The sequence below is a fragment of the Equus przewalskii genome, chromosome 16 (assembly GCF_037783145.1).
Source record: "Equus przewalskii isolate Varuska chromosome 16, EquPr2, whole genome shotgun sequence".
Classification (NCBI taxonomy): domain Eukaryota; kingdom Metazoa; phylum Chordata; class Mammalia; order Perissodactyla; family Equidae; genus Equus; species Equus przewalskii.
Genome location: NC_091846.1, coordinates 19,832,319 through 19,850,551, shown reverse-complemented (window position 1 = coordinate 19,850,551; position 18,233 = coordinate 19,832,319). Strand labels below are relative to the sequence as shown.

Sequence of the window (18,233 nt, the reverse complement as noted above, 5' to 3'; positions counted from 1 at the left end):
CTTGTACGCCAGTGTACACAATAGCTTTATTCATAACGGTCAAAAAAAAAAAGGAAAAAAACCAAATATTGTATCTGGTAAATGGATAAGCAAATTGTAGTATAGTCATACAATGGAATACTACTCAACAATAAAAAGGATTAAACTACTAATACATGCAACAACAGTATGAATCTCAAAAGCATTACGCTAAGTGAAAAAAGCCAGATACAACAGACTATACACTGTATGATTCCACTTATGTGAAATCCTAGAAAAGGCAAAACTATACATATACACTGACAGAAAGCAGATCAGTGGTTTTCAGGGGACGGTGATAGAAAGTAACTGCAAAGGAATATAAGATAACTTTTTTGAACTGATGGATTTGTTTTATATGGTTATTGTACTATTAATAACACAATGTTTACATTTGTCAAAACTCATCAAATTTTATACTTGAAATTGCTATATTTTATTGCATATAAATTATAGCTAAACAAAGGGGATAAAAACAACAAAGGAAATAAATGCAAATGCAAATTTTGAGTACCATATATTTAGTGGCAAAAAAGAAAAGAGAAAAGCAAAGGCTCTAGAACACATGTACCATTTAATTTGGAGTCTGGTGCCTTTATTATACCATGCTGCCTCCTTCTAAGAGAGCCTCTCTAAAGATCCAGGTGAGAATACTCATTATCAATCTTTGCCATATCTTGGGACACCAAAGATATGCATGCACATGCACAGGTGCGCACACACACACACTACCATGGGAGTACTAGAATTAATTCTTCGGAGGATAATCTAACTATGTACTCTGCTCTCTCCCACTTAAGGCAATATATCAAGATGGAAGCATCAGAGTGGCTCCATGATAAGGGAAATTTGAAGTACTTTAAGCTCTTAACAATAAATTACTTGGCACATATTTCACAACGTGGCTGAGAACTGGATCCAGAATAGAGCACCAGCAAATTCACTCATTAATTCACTCTTTCAATAAAAACTTACAAAGAACGCTGTCAGTTCATGGATAAATGGCAAAAATCTGCATAGTATTAAAAGTTACTGATTTTAAAGAAGGTCAGTTAGTAGAGATAGGGATAAGGTAACAATTATGAAATAACTGCAGAATAATATATATAATCAAATGCTAAATTTTGTGGTATTTGTAAATTCTGTAAAAGTTCACTCAGGATATGAATATCAACTGAGTGACTACTCTGTGCCAGGCACTGGGGTTACAATGGTAAGCAAAGGGAAGACAGGACAGTCCTCACCCTTGTGGAGCTAGCTGGAAGGCAGGCTGACGTTAACCAAATAAGCACACAAATTACTACGCAATTATTAATACACTATGCTAAATGCATTAAGGGAACAAGGTTTGCTTTTCTTTTCAAACGTCAAAACAGAAACCTCTGACCCAGTCTTGGCTAATGCACATCACACCCCCCAGTGAGTCCAGGTCCCTGATATTTTTCTAATGAAACCTCTACATCCCATTATGACCCAATCTTTCCTTAGCACCAGCATTACCTTCATGGGCAAGTCTTCTCTGACCCCTACAAGAAGAATTAGGAGTCTCTCCTTTTTGTACTATGATAGAGAATAATAAAAACAGTAAAATTTCTTAAGCACTTATTATCTCATTTAATCTTACAAGAACCATGAGATACAATTATTATCCCCTTTTTAAAGATGAGGAAACTGAAGCTTAGAACAAGAGATAATTAGGTTACATCTCTAATTAGTTGCAAAGCCAGGAATTAAACCTAGGTCTTTATGACACGAACACATTCTGTAGCCAGTACATTTTAAATACCTACCTTAAATTTCAACTGGAAATACTAGTGCGAATTTATGACCTATCTTCTCTTTCAGAAAAAAAAAAATCCTAATTGTGTCCACTAAAAAGGCCCCAAAACAATGGCCAACTCAACAGCAACGATCACCCAGGTTATGGTATCATATAACATTTCCTAATACCTCATATGATTCCAGGTCTGGAGCAAAAATGCACAAGATAAACTTAGAACAAGCTGTCATACTAGAAAGTAAAGAAGTTTCCAAAGCTTTTAAGGTATAATTTCTTTACCGTCTCTTTTTCAGAAACTGATAAAAGCCCCTCAAAATCTAATCTCTCTTTCCTCCTAATCAAAACTCCTAAATCTTAGCTGGACACATGGCCACCCAAGCAGAGATTACATTTTCCACTCTGCCTTGCAGTAAGTGTGGCCAAGTTCTGGCTGATGGACTCTGACTGCAACAGCCATATACAAGTTTTAGGTCTTGCTCATATTAGGAAGCTGCCTGCTTTCCACACTCTTTACTTGTTCCCACAGGCTGAAATTCAGTTACAGCGCTGAACTAGGATGTGTTGTAAAACTAGTATCAACCATTCAGATAGAAGCAAACACAGAGCAACAAAGTAGAAGGAATCTGGGGGCCTAGACAATAGCATGGAGCAGAACCAGCCTACTTCCCAGACCACTAACCAGTTCCATCTTTGATGTGAGAGAAAAAGAAGCTTTGTATCTTTTTAAGCCACTATTAACCTGTGTCCCAATTACAGCAGCTGCACCAATATCCTAAAAAATATACCTTGCCAGAAGCTTTTCAGGATCTTTGAAGGTTCAACTAGATGCTTGTCAATTTGTTTTGCTTTGTTGCAGAAAATATGCATTCAAAGAGCACAGTATGTGCATTAAAGGCAGGGAAGCAGACATTCTAATCAAACTAATGCTAAACGCCTTTGTGATTTAATAAATAGAAAGCTGGCACCTCCAGGACCAAGCCCCAGACTAGTCCCAATTACTCAGATTTGCTTGGATAACATAGATGGAAAAAAGCTTGAAGTAAAATTTTAACATTTTCAGTGAAACTGAGTATTTCTTAAACTCCTTCCTAAAATAAAATATAGCCTTAGCTCTTACTCCTAACAAATAATAACAAAAAAAAAAACCCACACCCATATAAAGGCCCTTATAGATTCAGTTTTCTCCTTCCGAACAGACATAGAAATAGTTCTAAGACTCAAGATTTAGTCCTTCAACTTCCTTTCTCTCCCTAAGGTTTTACCCTTCAGCAATCATAATCCTCAGTTATTTTTCTGATTATTTCCAAGAACAACAGTTTAAAATCCAAGGATACCCAAACCGAAATTATCTGGTCAAGAAAAGGTCTATGAAAGAAATCTGCCTATCCTAGAATTTGCTGCTTGGGATTAGAGAAGAACCAATGCACTCTGTTACAGCACCTTTATATTTCTGCCTAGTATGAGGAGTTTTATTAACAAGGAAGGGATGTACTAAATGCCACTGACTGTTCACTTTTAATGATTAATTTTATGTTATTAATTTTCACCTCAATAAACAAATATACAAACCTTGGCAAAAGCCAGGCCCCCTTGACCAACCCAGTTAAGGAAAACTCCAAGAAATAACAACAAAGATAAAGATGGAAGTAGGAGAGAAAAGATAAATAATCATGATGATATGATGATGATGATAACGGATCAAGTCAGATGTCTGATAGCCAGAAAGAATAGAGACACAGAAGAGAAAAAAAATTGCCAAAGAAATAATAACATTTCTGAAACTTTAAGGATATGAGTTTCCAAACTGAAAAGGCCTGCCAGCAGCCCAGCACAAAGTCTAGTGGCATTAAGATAAGTAAACAAGTAACATAATGAATACAAACTGGGTAACAGTGACAAGAACTAAGCCCAGAAGTGCAGAGAAGAAAGTGCAACTAAATGCCTAAAAGTTTCACAGAAGGTAGCATTTAACCAGCGTCTCAACAAATACTGAGTAGGTTTGGGGGAGAGAAAGGTGGGAAGAGATAGGAAGCATTCCAGAATTATGGAACAGGTACTGATAAATAAAAGAGTGCGATGTACTTAAGGAACAATGGGGACAGTTCAGTGTTGGTGAAGCACTTAGAGACAGTATAAACCAAATAAACCATTCTGGGAAATTTTGTAATCAAATCATAAAGGTCTTTTATACCCAGTTAGAGAGTACAGATATCCCAAGGTAGAAAATAAGGGGAAAAGGGAGAATGCCTAAACAGCATCAAAGCTCAGTTAGATGGGGCCGGTCCCGTGGCCTAGTGGTTAAGTTCGTGCATTCCTCTTCAGCAACCCAGGAAATTCGGTCGACGAATTGACCGAAATTCGTCAGTTCGAATCCTGGGCCCAGACATGGCACCGCTCATCAAGCCATGCTGAGGCAGCATCCCACATGCCACAACTGGATGGACCCACAACTAAAAATATACAACTATGTACCGGGGGGCTTTAGGGAGAAAAAAGAAAAAATAAAATCTTAGGGAAAAAAACCAAAAACAAAGATAAAGGCAGGTGGGAGTGGGCAAAATGGGCAAAAGTGGTCAAAAGGTACAAACTTCCAGTTATAAAATAAATAAGTCATGGGGATGTCATGTACAGCATGGTGACTATAGTTAATAACACTGTATTATATATTTGAAATTTGCTGAGGGTAGATCTTAAAAGCTCTCATCACAAGAAAAAAAAATTTTTTCTATGTATGGTGATCTATGTTAACTAGACTTATTGTGGTAATTGTTTTGCAATATATTCAAATATCAAATCATTATGTAGTATACCCAAAACAAATTTAAGGTTATATGTCAATTATACCTCAATTAAAAAAATATATATATATATACACCCCCAAGAGCAGCAGTACAGTTTATACTTTGACACTATTTGTACGCTTAAAAATTATTGCAGGCCCATAAGTTTTTGTTTACATGGGTTATATCCAGCTAGTGATGTTTATCATATCAAAAATTAAAAATAAGAAAAGTTTAAAAAAAAGAGATAAAGCCTAGCAAAACAAATCTTGGGAATCTGTTTATAGATGGGAATCCATACATACTGATGGATGAAGCTGTGGGTATGAATGAAATGCCCAAGAGGAGTGTGTCAAATAAAAAGGGAAGAAAAAAAATCCAAGATTAAACCAGTAACAAGTGTTAAGGGACAGGCCAATAAACTAACATCAAGGATTAAAACAGAAGAGAAAGCCAAAGGAAAGCCAGGAGAGTGTACTCCCAGAAGCGAAGAGAAACTTTAAGAAAGAGTGTTCAATAGTGCTGGCAATACTTCAGGAAAAGAGAAAAATTAGAAACCAATGATTGGATTTGGAATACGAGGAAGTCATTAGTGACCTTATTAAGAATGGTAGAATCAGAAGCCAGATTGTAATACATTAAGGAGTAAAAAGGAGGTAGGGAAGTCAAGGAGACATCAGAAATGATCTTCAATTTTGCTGCCAAAAGAAATAAGAAAATTAAGAAAGTCACTAGAGAGGGAAATGGGGTATGGGGTGGGTAAAGATATGAGTTTTTCCATTTGTGCTATTTCATTTCTTTAGAATGGTTAAACCAGGGAGGCAGAGCTATACAACTATCACCACTATCTAATTTCAGAACATTTTCATCACCCCCAAAAAAAACCCCATACCCATTAACATCTCCACTTACCCCCAACACCTAGCAGCCATTATTTCTGTTTCTATGGAATTTTCTATTCTGGACATTTCATATAAATAGAATCATGCAGTAAGTGGCCTTTTGTGTCTAGCTTCTTTCATTTAGCATATTTTCAAGGTTCATCCATGTAGTAGTGTCAGAATTTCATTCGTTTTTAAGGCTGAATGATATTCCATTGTATAGATATACCACATTTTGTTTATCCATTCATCAGTTGATGGACATTGGGTTGTTTCTACTTTTGGGCTATGATAAATAATGCTGATATGACATTTTATATGGACATGCTTTCATTTCTCTTGGGTACATACTGAGGAGTGGAACTTTGGGGTCATAGGATAACTCTGTGTTGAACTTCTTAAAGAACTGCCAAACTTTTTTCAAGAGCAGCTGTATGATTTCACATTCCCACCTGCAACGTATGAGGGTTCTACTTTATCTACAGTCTCACTAACATTTGTTATTATCCATCTTCCTTATTATAGCCATTATAGTAGGTGTGAAGTGGTATCACATTATGGTTTCAATTGGCATTCCCCTAATGACTAATAATGGTGAACATCTTTTCATGGCCACTGTATATTTTGTTGGAGAAACATCTTTTCAAATCCTTTGCCCATTTCTTAATTGGCTTGTCTTTTCATTTTTGTGTTGTAATAGTTCTTTTTATAGTCTGGATACTAGGACTTTATCAGATATATGATTTGCAAATATATTCTCCTATTTTGTTACTGTCTTTTCTTGACAGTATCCTTTGAAGCACAAACGTTTTTCATTTGTTGAACTCAAATTTATCTACTTCTTCTATGGGTGTGCTTCTGGGGTCACATCTAGGAAACTGCTGCCTAATCCGAATCATGAATATTTACATCTATGTTTTTTCTTCTAAGAGTTTTTAGCTGTCACATTTAGGTTGCCCGTCCATTTTTATTTCATTTTTGTATATGGTGTCAAGCAGGGGCTCAACTTCACTCTCCCAAGTGTGGATATTCAGTTGTCCAGTACCATTTGTTGAAAAGATTATTCTTTCCCCATTAAACTATCTTGGCTCCCTTGTTGAAAATCAATTGACCATAAATGTATGGGTTTGTTTCTGAACTCTCAATTTTATCCATTCATCTGTATGTCTATCCTTATGCAGTACTGTTTTTTGTTTTTGTTTTTAAATCTCACTCTAGAATGTAAAGAGCAACAGATGTGAAGTAAAAAGAAAAAATGGTCAAGTCCCAGCTCTGTCTCTAACTTGGGAATCAGCTATACTAGACACATTTTCCTCACTCTTACAGAATTGGGAATAGTTAAGATTTGAAGTTTCCTTGTAAACAATAAAAAGTAATATGATTAAGTTTTATACATATTTTCTTAATGATTACTGCTCAACCTCATAAACTATTTTGACAGCCGGGAACAAAAGGAAGTAACACAGTAAGAATCTTTTACAATCTGTTTCTAAGAAACAGTGCCTAGTATCTAGTAGGCCCTTAATAAATATTTATTGAATGAAACTAAGCATTTTCTAATTGTTTTCTATTCTTTTTATCATTTTTTATGACTCTCAAGATTATAGGGAAACACCTTATAAATTTAAAATCATCGTATTTCAGGTTCTTTCTTTACCAAGTTATTTCCTTGAAAAAAAAAAATCAAATATATTTCCCTCAGGCTATTTCTAGCTTTTTATTAATATTATCCAATATAAGCATTTAAGATGATTTTCCTCATATGATATTTAATAAGGAAAGTAAAACTAAAAAATTATTAAAGCCAAAGTGAATTTTATAAAATTGAGTTAACAATCTGATTTATTTAGCTGGTAGTTCCTACTGTTACACTTTATAGTTACAATGTATACCTTTTAAGTTATTAAAAAAACACCTTTTTTTGGTTCTAGTCATTCAAGATCAATTATTTGTTTAGAGGAAAGAGCAATTACTTGGCAATCAGCAATATAGAAATAATTTCTTTAACAAAGTTTTACTGCAACAAACGTCAAAGTTTAGGTCTTTCTAATTTTTTAACAACTTTATTAGGTATAATTACCTACCATAAAATTCACCCATTTTGAGTGTCCAATTCAATTATTTAAATTTTACAGAATTCTAACAACCATCACCACAATTCAGTTACAGAACATTTCCAACACTCAAAAAGATCCCTCATGCATATTTGCAGTCAGTCCCCAGTCTACACCAAGGCCACCACTAATCTATTTTATGGATATTCCATAAAAATAGAATCATACAATATGTGGTCTTTTGCATCTACCATAAAGTTTTGGAGGTTCATGCATGTAGCACATCTTTATTTTTCTGGTATAAAACAACCCAACCCAAAAACAATTGTGTCCTCTTTTACAAGGAGGTTAAAAAAAAAAAAAGAGTTGCCAAAAATATTGACTCCTCTATATTCTACACTACTGCCAGCATCTTTCTAAAATCCAAATCTGATCACTTTCTCCTCTATTAAAATCTCTTCAGTGCTTACCATCCACCTATAAGGCAAAGTCCAATTTCCTTGGCAGAGAATACACAATGGGCGACGCCATTCTGTCCCATCTCGTTTCCTGCTGCTTCTTTCTCGAACACTGCCAACTATCAGTACTGAGGCACATATGGTTCCCCTATGCTCTCTCCTATCACCTTTATGACTTTGCACCTACCAACTTTGCAATCTTGAATTAATCTTTCCAAGTCCAACTTGAGACATCAATTCCCAGTGCCAGACTCACTTTCTCAGCAGCTGTGCTGTAACCATTTTATTTCTTATGCCATGCCACAGCAGTGTACCTCTCTCTCTTACCAAAGTCATGATCCCAGCACATAACCTTGTGTCTGAACATCATTGGTGTTCAATAAGTATTTGTTCAATTGAACTGAATACATTCTAACTACTAGTATTCTTCTGCTCACTTCATTAAGGAAGATCAACTGCACTCTAAAACTAATCGTGAAAAGTACCTAACAGAAGTCATACAACACAATTTCAAGGCCTAAGGCAGTGGTCTACAAAACGGTATAACTCCAGGGTACAGAAAACTATGGCCCACCAGTCAAATCTAGCCCACAGCTTGTTTTGGTAAATAAAATTTTATTGAAGACAGCCAGATTCGTTCATTTAACATAGTGTCAACAGCTGCTTTTGCCCTACACTAGTGAAACTGAGTAGTTCCAAGAGAGACCATATGGGCTGAAAAGTCTAAAATATTTACTATCTGGCCCTTTAAAAAAAGTTTGCCAACCCCTGGTATACATCATGATGCACGGTGTGGGAAACAAAATATCAGAACTTCCTTTGTATTAAGTTTTTTCATCTCATCTTTTAAAATTTATATTTCTATTTTATATACATTTTCTAACACTAGTATAGCACTGATATATATAATTTCTAAATGTAAAAATGTACATACATTGGGGATGGCACATACCCATATTATTTTTATATAATATATATTTTTTATAATTTATATATTTTTATATAATATGTATACATAATATAGGTGACAATAAAAAAAATCCTAGTAAGTCTTAGGACAAGGTGTTTTTTCTGTTTGTTTTTTTTTTTTTTTTTTGAGGAAGATCAGCCCTGAGCTAACATCTGCTGCCAATCCTCCTGTTTTTGCTGAGGAAAACTAGCCCTGAGCTAACATCTGTGCCCATCTTTCTCTACTTTCTATGCGGGGCACCTGCCACAAGATGGCTCGATGAGTGGTGCCATGTCCCCACCTGGGATCCGAACCGGCAAACCCCAGGCCGTTGAAGCCGAACGTGCACACTTAACTGCTGCACCACAAGGCCGGCCCCTCTTAGGTCAAGTTTTAGAATTTACTTCAAAATTTAGCCATCATGGTTATTATCAGGCTATTATATGAATATTGGGTTCTGTAAGTGCTTCAAAGCACAGAAAAACAGACCTAAAATTAAACTTTTCCCAAACCAAAAAGCTCAAAACATCTCTAAAGAATCTTTTTGTGAGGCTAAAAATGTTATTCGAATGATACAGGTAGTACTAATATTCTTCAAGTTTAATGCAATAAAATATGAGCATAAATCCAAACTGCTTCAAAGGTGGCTATGGTTTTTAAAAATTGTAACAGACAAATCAAATGCAAATTTGTCCTTCCAAATTCTGAAGCCCAACTGCCTGAAATACAATCGATAGATGATAAATATATAAACTGAAAGAATACTTCACTAATTTTTTTTAATCCATTATTAACAACATAATGCAATTTTGTAACCAAGGTGTTTCTTAGCTGTGATAGTAGGCTGTTTCCATTTAAGACAACAGACTAACCTAAGGTTCTGAAGAGCCAGGAAATAGCAAATTCCTCCCTTTACAGATCTTAAAGTTAGGAGGCTAATTTCTAATAACTCAAAGTTGGGGTCTGATCATCATCATCAACAAGTTTATAAACTAAAGTTAATTTACCAGTTCAACCTGGATTTGTCAGGATAGGGTTATTATTCTATATTGAATCATATTCTCCAACAAATAGTCACAGCCCCCAGAGAGAACTACACTCTACTCTGCTCACCTTTAAGGCTTTTTCTGAGGCCTTCCGAGATGACTAGCATCAGACTTTTGAGGAAGGCTAGCCATTAGACAAGGCTTTTCCCCACGATCTGACTGCTTGAAGTGACATCCAGGATCAGGTCGATCCTGTATCCAGGAATCATGACCCTCCCTGAGGCACCAGTCATCATGAGATCAGTGCACTTTGGCACTTCTTGAAAACCACTGGGCTGCTCCTTTAGCTGAAAGGAAAAAAAACATCAAAACCACAACAAACAAAACAAAGGGGGAAAAAATCAGTAATTCAACCTGAAAAGACAGAGCGTGGGGAAAAATATACCAAAATAGCCTTGTCTAGATCAAATTGTAGCCTTGCCTTGATGTAAAGATCATAGTTTCAATATCGTTCCAGTCACTGCACAAAGTGTATTCCTATTATACAAATCTAAAAAATTTAAAATATATGTATTACATTTGAAAAGAACAATTTAAAGTGGAAGTTACATAAAATAACTATAAGTATAGTTATATGAAGGTATCTATAAACAACTAGCAGCCTAAGGCTTATGTTACTGTGCCTCATCAAGAAACCCAAGAACTCCCAATTTTTTCATGCTCTCAAATTGTAACCTGACTTAGAGAAGTATGAAATACACCTAAGAGGCTGACTTTAACTGAGTTTAGCAGAAAACTGCCAATGCAGTTAAAGCCAACCTACTACTATTCTTAAATTACATACTGATGAACAGAAGAGGAATCCCGCTTGCATACTCTTTAACTCACTTGACACTAGCACAAGGTGTACGCCACACCCACAATGCTCTTGTCCTAGCATTCTGAATTTCAATGTTCATGCTTGTTTGAAATAAGCCATTTTAAATGTTCACATCACTATGGCCTTAGATTAAAAAACTCAAAGATCCAAGAAATAAATAATAAGATGACTTAAGACATTTAATCTGCTTCAAAATAAAAATTTTAACCATTAGAATCCAGAGATAAAATTCTGCTTATTTCTGTTTTAAATATAAAATACTTTTCCTAAGACATAACGTTAAAAGGCAAGAAAAAGTCTTTGAGCTTATTGTTTTAAAAGTTGGCTCATAATTCCTTTAATACATTCATACCCTAACAAACAATTATTTTATATTTCTTTCTATTACTTATCCAACATCCCCATTTCAGTTAAACTACCAACATCCACATAGATTCCCAAGTTGGAAACCTCAAAATACTACTAGTGTTTTTTCACTTGTTTGAGAATATAATTAAAGCTATAGACCTCTGTCCTCCAGAAAAATGTATATACACACAGATAGACAATGTCTGGATAAGCTTTCAGAGAATTCACAGAAACCTCTGAAGCTCAAACCTGGACCCTGAGTTCAGAACCCTTGGTCAAACACTGCTTTTTTTCTCCTCCCTTACCATCTTTGAAGACCTGACTAGAATAGCTAGCTAATCTCTCAGATTTCTGCCTTCCTATCTAGCACTGGCTTAGTTTTAGCACACTCCATGTTTTTCCTGGGTTGTTGCTGTAGTTTGCTAATTCTTCCCAGCTTACCATGCTTCAATCAATCTATCTTCTTTCACCTTGCTAGCAGAGCAAGCTCATTAAAATGCAAATCTGATCCTGTGACTCACCTGCTTAACATCTTCAATACCTCCTCTGCAAATGTTAACAAATGATGTCCAGTCTCCTTAAGGTGGTATCATCTGGCCTCTAGTTACATTTCAAGCATCCACTCCTCCCACCTACACTTTCCATACTCCACTAGTTTATAGTCTCCCAACACACTGTTTTCATGCCTTCATACTTTTGCACACTGTACTCTCTTCCTACAATGTCATAGCTCAACTCCCTACTCATCTCTCAAAATTTAGCTCCTCTCTTTATGTTCTATCAGAACCTTCTGGTTACTTCTGCCATGAGATTTATCTCAGAGTATTACAAAGGCTTATTTACTTGTCTATCTTCAAAGACAATACGTTTTCTAGTGGCAAGAGCCTTTGCTTAATTCTATCTTGTGTCCCCAGTACCTAGAACATAGTAGTATTAACTATAAACGTATGGTGCACCACTATTCTTATACACAACCAAAGTTACTATGCATCACAAGAAAAGTTACTATTGAATTAATCTGAAATATACTTTAAGAATTCAAAATTGGAACAATTTACAATTGTACACTATTTTAGCAGCAACTCTCTAGAAAGCAAAAATTAAGTGTAACTATCACCAATTCTTTATAAATTGCCCTCATCTGAGTCAAGTATACATACACACAAATACATATATACAACCATATATTTTTTTAAATAATGCTAGTTATGAACATCCAAACCAGGAATTAAAGCATAATAAGGATAATAGAATACGATATAGTCCGTTGGATAAAAAGCCCTAAGCCAGGGATAGCAAGCACATGACAGATAATATGAAACAATTACTCCCCTTTTCTCACCCTCTCTTCCTCTACCCCATGTCATACTCAGGGTCTAAGCATTCTCCTCAATACAGCACACTATAAGCAGTAACTACAGAGTGACTGTAGCCGGCACAGAAGTTAACATTTCAGGGCTATCCAACAATCAATTCTAAACATATCATATCAAACATCTTAAAAAATATTCACAGAAGACCTATTCCATATCCCTTCGAAACCCAATCCCAAGTTTAACAATTCTAAAGGTCAAAAATTAATTTTTATCTTAAATAAATTTTGCTGGCCTTCTAAGTCAAAAATTGTTTTGGGCCAGCACAGCAGCACAGCGGTTAAGCACACACGTTCCACTTCGGCAGCCTGGAGTTCGCCAGTTCGCATCCTGGGTGCAGACATGGCACCGCTTGGCAAGCCATGCTGTGGTAGGCATCCCACATATAAAGTAGAAGAAGATGGGCACAGATGTTAGCTCAGGGCCAGTCTTCCTCAGCAGAAAGAGGAGGATTGGCAGCAGATGTTAGCTCAGGGCTAATCTTCCTCAAAAAAGAAAAAATAGTTTTAACTTGTTTTGTTGAAGGTGTTCATTTTCACGTGTTCTCTGAAGTTTTAAAAAATATATATTTGTAGTTATATTGTGTTCTAAAACTGTGGTTTCCAAATCTAACTGTGCATCAGAATAAATTAGGACACTTTCAAAAAATATAGATTCCCAGGTCCCTGCCCAGATCAACTAAATCAAAATTTCCAGAATTAAGAGCTGCGGCACGTATATTTTATAAAACACTCTGGGTGATTCTGATGAAGCCATTTGAAAACTAACATTCTAAATATCACAAGAGTTTATATATGGAAGAGTTAGAATCAGAAGAATAATAAAAATGCCTCTAAATGAAATTTTCCTTACATGTGAAGTGTCTCATGGTTTATTGGTTCTGACAGGCTAATAAATGCAGAGTGAAGTTGCTTCACCCTCTGAATAAAAACTATTTTGATATATTCTACCACAGAATTCTAGATAATAGATTAGTTATTCTAGCTATACAGCTTAATTGAAGAATCATCAGCCAGCATTTCTTTTTAATTATTCTACTATAGTATTTGTCTAGAGGCAATCCTTAAGAGTTCTTTCCACATGAACTTGAGAAAAGGTATATTCTGGGAGGAGGGGGAGGGCAAAAGGAGTGATTAGGCTCACATGTCTGGTGATGGACTCTAATTAGTTTCTGGGTGGTGAACAGGATGTAATCTACACAGGATTCGAAATATATTATGATGTACATCTGAAAGCTATATAATGTTATAATCCAATGTTACTGCAATTAAAAAAAAAGGCCAGTGAGCAAAAGCATAAATAAATAAATAAAATAACAGATATGTTATAGCTGGGGAAAAAAAGGTATATTCAATAAGAGTACTGCAAATATGAATTGCTGAAAATTCACTATAGGTATTAAATTAAAATATTTCATCAACTTTTAATTATGCATTTTTATTATAATTACACATTTTCAATATACTAATTGCAGCTGTATACATTTCTATAGCACACCACAGTAATAAATATAGGGTTTGAGAGAACAGGGCCAAAAAATATGGATTAAAAAAAATGTAAATGATCTGCATCCAAAAAATTCTTTTAAATGTTCTTAGAAAGTTGAATTCATAGAGACTAACATATATAGTAATGTTTTACACGTTTAGAACATTTGAATCACAAACCAGTAAGAGAGGAGCCAATCTTTAATATTGCTACTGAGCCTCTAGTAATATCAATATGAAGAGGCACCAGTACTAAGGAGTAAACATGAAAACGCAGGAACACATTTATACACAGATCTGGTTGATACATTCTATCATACTAAAATGACACCCTTCAAGATTCCTTTAGCAGTCTTCTTAAAAAAGAAAAAGTTCCCCAAAATTGTAAGTGTACTAGGAAAAAACAACTATGTTAAATATATGTTTAAAAATCTTTGCTGACACCATTAAAATAATTTTGACAGCTTTTGGCACATATTTTTAATGATTTTAGTGAAATGAAAACATTTTATGGGGGAAGAGGGTATGGTTTCTGAATTATTTCAGATACTAGAAACAGAATTCAAAAACTTCTAGATTATGTTTTAATCAGCACAGATCATGAAGAGTTAAATACAAACTATAATTATAGATTATCCTTGTACAAGTAACACCATCTACCCTGCCCAGAATGATCCAGAAAAATCACTAATACCAATCCCACATCTCAAAGACTGACAGGACTTCTGCAACAACTTTTAAGAACTGACAAGTTGAAAGATAAGACCCCAATCTATAGCCACTTGAACGCATAGCTGAGATTACTCAGACATTCTCTTTCTACAAACACATGCCCTTTCTGAACATCTGCCAAGAAGTTATGAAAGTAGTTGTCCTAGTTTGTCTTAAAAAACTGGGAAAACTCATAAGATGGCAAAACTTTTAATGTCAAAAGCAAAGAGTTTTCTGACTACAAATACCTTCTCTAAAATGCTAGCCTCCAGGGCAATCATAACACTGACAAACAGATGCAGAAAGATTCTTCAGCATATAGAAATCTCAATATTTGAAAGATAATACTACTATTAGCACTTTCAAGGAAGAGAAAAATAACTGCTACACTACCCTGGAATGTCATTCATCACCAAGAAAGTACTGGCAGGATTTCTTCTTGCTACTTTATTGAGCAATATAGTTAGCCACGTGTTCCTGGAATCATAGTACAGAACAGTTTTCCCATTGCAAAACAGTACTAGAGAGGATCTTTGCAGGAATAAAAAACAGAAAAAGAAATTTTTTCCGTAATTCTACTTATAATGTGGTGATTCTACCAAAACATTTGATATAACAGTAATACAACCAGATGAATGATACCTATGAATATTTGCCCACAAGTGTGCTTATCAACATCAAAGATTACTACTACAGGAGTAAGCAATATAGTTTTCTTGTGTATCAGAATTCAAAGTCCCATCTAACTCACTCCTCATAAGTGAAAATATTGCAAACAACCAGTTTTATCAAATAGCTGCATTTAAAAAGAAAAAAAAGGCTAAAAATATGCACTCTTCCAATACAATACTTTCGGTCATCAAAAGTCCTTGAGAGTTATCCAAAAATACTACATGAGAAAGACACTCATGACACCTCAGACAATGGCCTGGACTTCTATTAAATGAGGCCAAAGAAGATAATTCAAGTCATGAATTAAGGTAAAATGATCATATATAGCTCAAGATTTTTATCTGTAATACAAAGCTGTTACTCTTCTAATGCCTAACACACTGCTAAGTGATGACCTGTAAGTGAAAATAGTATCCCTATATTATTTTGACAAACAAGTTATAAGAAATTGGGTCATTCTGGCCTGTACATACTTAGCCAGGTCAAGAGACAATATGGCACCAGTTTTTCCATTAAACATTTTCTAGGATCAAAACAACTTTATATCAGGCTTCTTTATAAATTTCACAGATATAAGATATGAGCAACATCCCATACAAAATCATCCACAAGATCCTTGAATTTAATCAAAATTAAAAGGACTATAAAAATTCACATTACACAGGATTTGACACACATACAAGATAGGTAATATTAACCTTCCCCCCCCCCCTTTAGTGCTCCCACACACTTAGTATGTATCTCTAGTTTATCACTCATAAAACCATTTAAGACCTGATCTCCCCTATATGACTGTGAACTTAAGAATCAGAAACCCATCCTATTCATCTTCGTTATCCTCACTGCCTAGAAATGCCCTGGTCACAATAGTCATTCAAGGAACACTGAGTAAATAAAAACATAATAGCTACGTCACAATTGTATAGAAAGCTGAAGTAGACAAACAGGAAATCAGGTAAATTTTAAGAACACATAAAAACAGAACAGAGAGGCAGTATATACATCAGGGAAAAAAGGAATGGTCTGGAGGGACTGGGATGTCTTTGGAATTTAGGCCAATTCTAATCCAGATTTTGGCAATACCAAATGTTATAATCTTGAGCTAGTCACTCTGCTTCCCTGGATCTCAATTTCCTCATTTATAAAATAAAGAGTGAGACTAGATGAGCTCTGTATTTCCTTAAATGCTATCAGGATGATTTTAAAGCAGCAAGAACACTCATTCCTGAAAAACAGCACTAACAAAACAGATATAATAAATACACCATGTGAGATAACATAACTCTTGAGCAAAGGATATCATACAGGTGGGGTGCACAACTCCATAAACAGTAACACATCACATCAATAGCAGTCACAGCCAATCAAGAATTATATACACACATACCTAATGTGGAAATTTTACTGACACCTTCACTCATTCAATAAGTCTAAAAAATAATCAAGTTTTGCAAAAAGCAAAGGTTAAGAGATCTGAAGAGAAAGAGACATAAAAGCAAAATTATGTTTGGTATTCCCTACTACAAATTATGACAATATAGATCATATGTAACACATATGTGCAAACACATACGCACAAGAGCAAAACAAAATGCATGTGTATGCTTTTTATGAACTGAAAGGCTCCTTAAAATGAATCGCATAATTTAATTTTTCGGGCTAGAATAGATCAATATTTCACAATATTTTAGCAAAAATTAAGCTTCAACAATATGCACATGTGGGGTACATTCTCTCTCTGCCCCACGAGATGAGTCTTGTTGGGACACTAAGAACCAAACATGCAAAGGATCAAAGACATGCAACTTGAAAAGCCAAAACAACTCAGAGACTTATGTTCCAACTACATAACCAAAATAAAGCTTTGCCTTAAAACAAATGAATCTTCCATCTCAGATAAGAAGTAGTAGTAGTAATCAATTTATATCTTGATGACTACCAGACTCAATACAATTATAATTAATATTTTTTTAACATAAGCTCTACTCTCAGTACTATGCTAAATATCATAGAAGATATAAGAGAACTAAAACCTAAGACCCCTGCACACAGGATAATCTTTCCAACCTTTCTAGCAAGGTAGTTTTAGAATATTGTAAACACATAGCCCCATTTCTCCAATATCCTTCCTTAGGACCTAGGAAGAAAGGTGAGCAATTCCAATATCCATATATATTTCAAAACATTTTTAAAAGCTAGAAAAGGTCCTACAAAACAAATAATACAAACAAAACATCCAGATATATGGGAAGAGAATACAGTGTATCCCAAAGGGCATTTCTACAAACCAGTAAGACAGAGCACCTTGAATGGATACTCTCACACCTATGAATATTTCACAATAAAAAAATAGAAATCACAACTACATATCAAAATCATTAAGGATAAAAACAAAACAAAACCATCAAAAGAATTCTAATTTATACAAAATAAAATTGAATAAAGAAGTGAATTATTATGGGTTCTATTAATAGTATTTCTGACCTGACTATTGGTACCTCAATCTTTCTCTCAAATTTTTCAAAAGGAAACAAAGTGAGAAATATCAATTTGAGAGTTTCCAATTTAAAGTTAAGCAACATTTCTATTGCTTGTTCATGTATGTAATCAATGTCTACCTATTCCTGATAATGACAGGACATTACTGGCTACATATATCAACTAAATTCAAGAAAGCCCAAAAACCCATTAAGTTCAGCTATGGGGCATGCTAAGGCTACCAATTACATATAAACTATAAATTATCTAATTTTGAATTTTAATCTACCTAAATTTTTCAGCTCTACCTCCATCAATTATATCCTAAATTCTCTTTAATATCAACTGCTCAAACAAAACAATTCTGGCTCTCTTCTC

General features: G+C 34.8%; 1 protein-coding gene across 3 annotated transcripts in view; it reads right to left on the bottom strand.

Moving 5' to 3' along the window:
- Nucleotides 1-18,233, bottom strand: part of INTS6 (integrator complex subunit 6) — an 85,962-nt gene that overhangs the window by 44,705 nt on the left and 23,024 nt on the right. The window contains exon 1 of one of the 3 annotated variants that reach the window (XM_070578811.1): nt 10,034-10,253. The exons of the other annotated variants lie outside the window; for them this stretch is intronic. The gene's annotated coding sequence lies outside the window, so the exon portion shown is untranslated. Of the gene's footprint in view, nt 1-10,033; nt 10,254-18,233 lie in introns of those variants that run through there. 3 annotated transcript variants of the gene reach the window in all.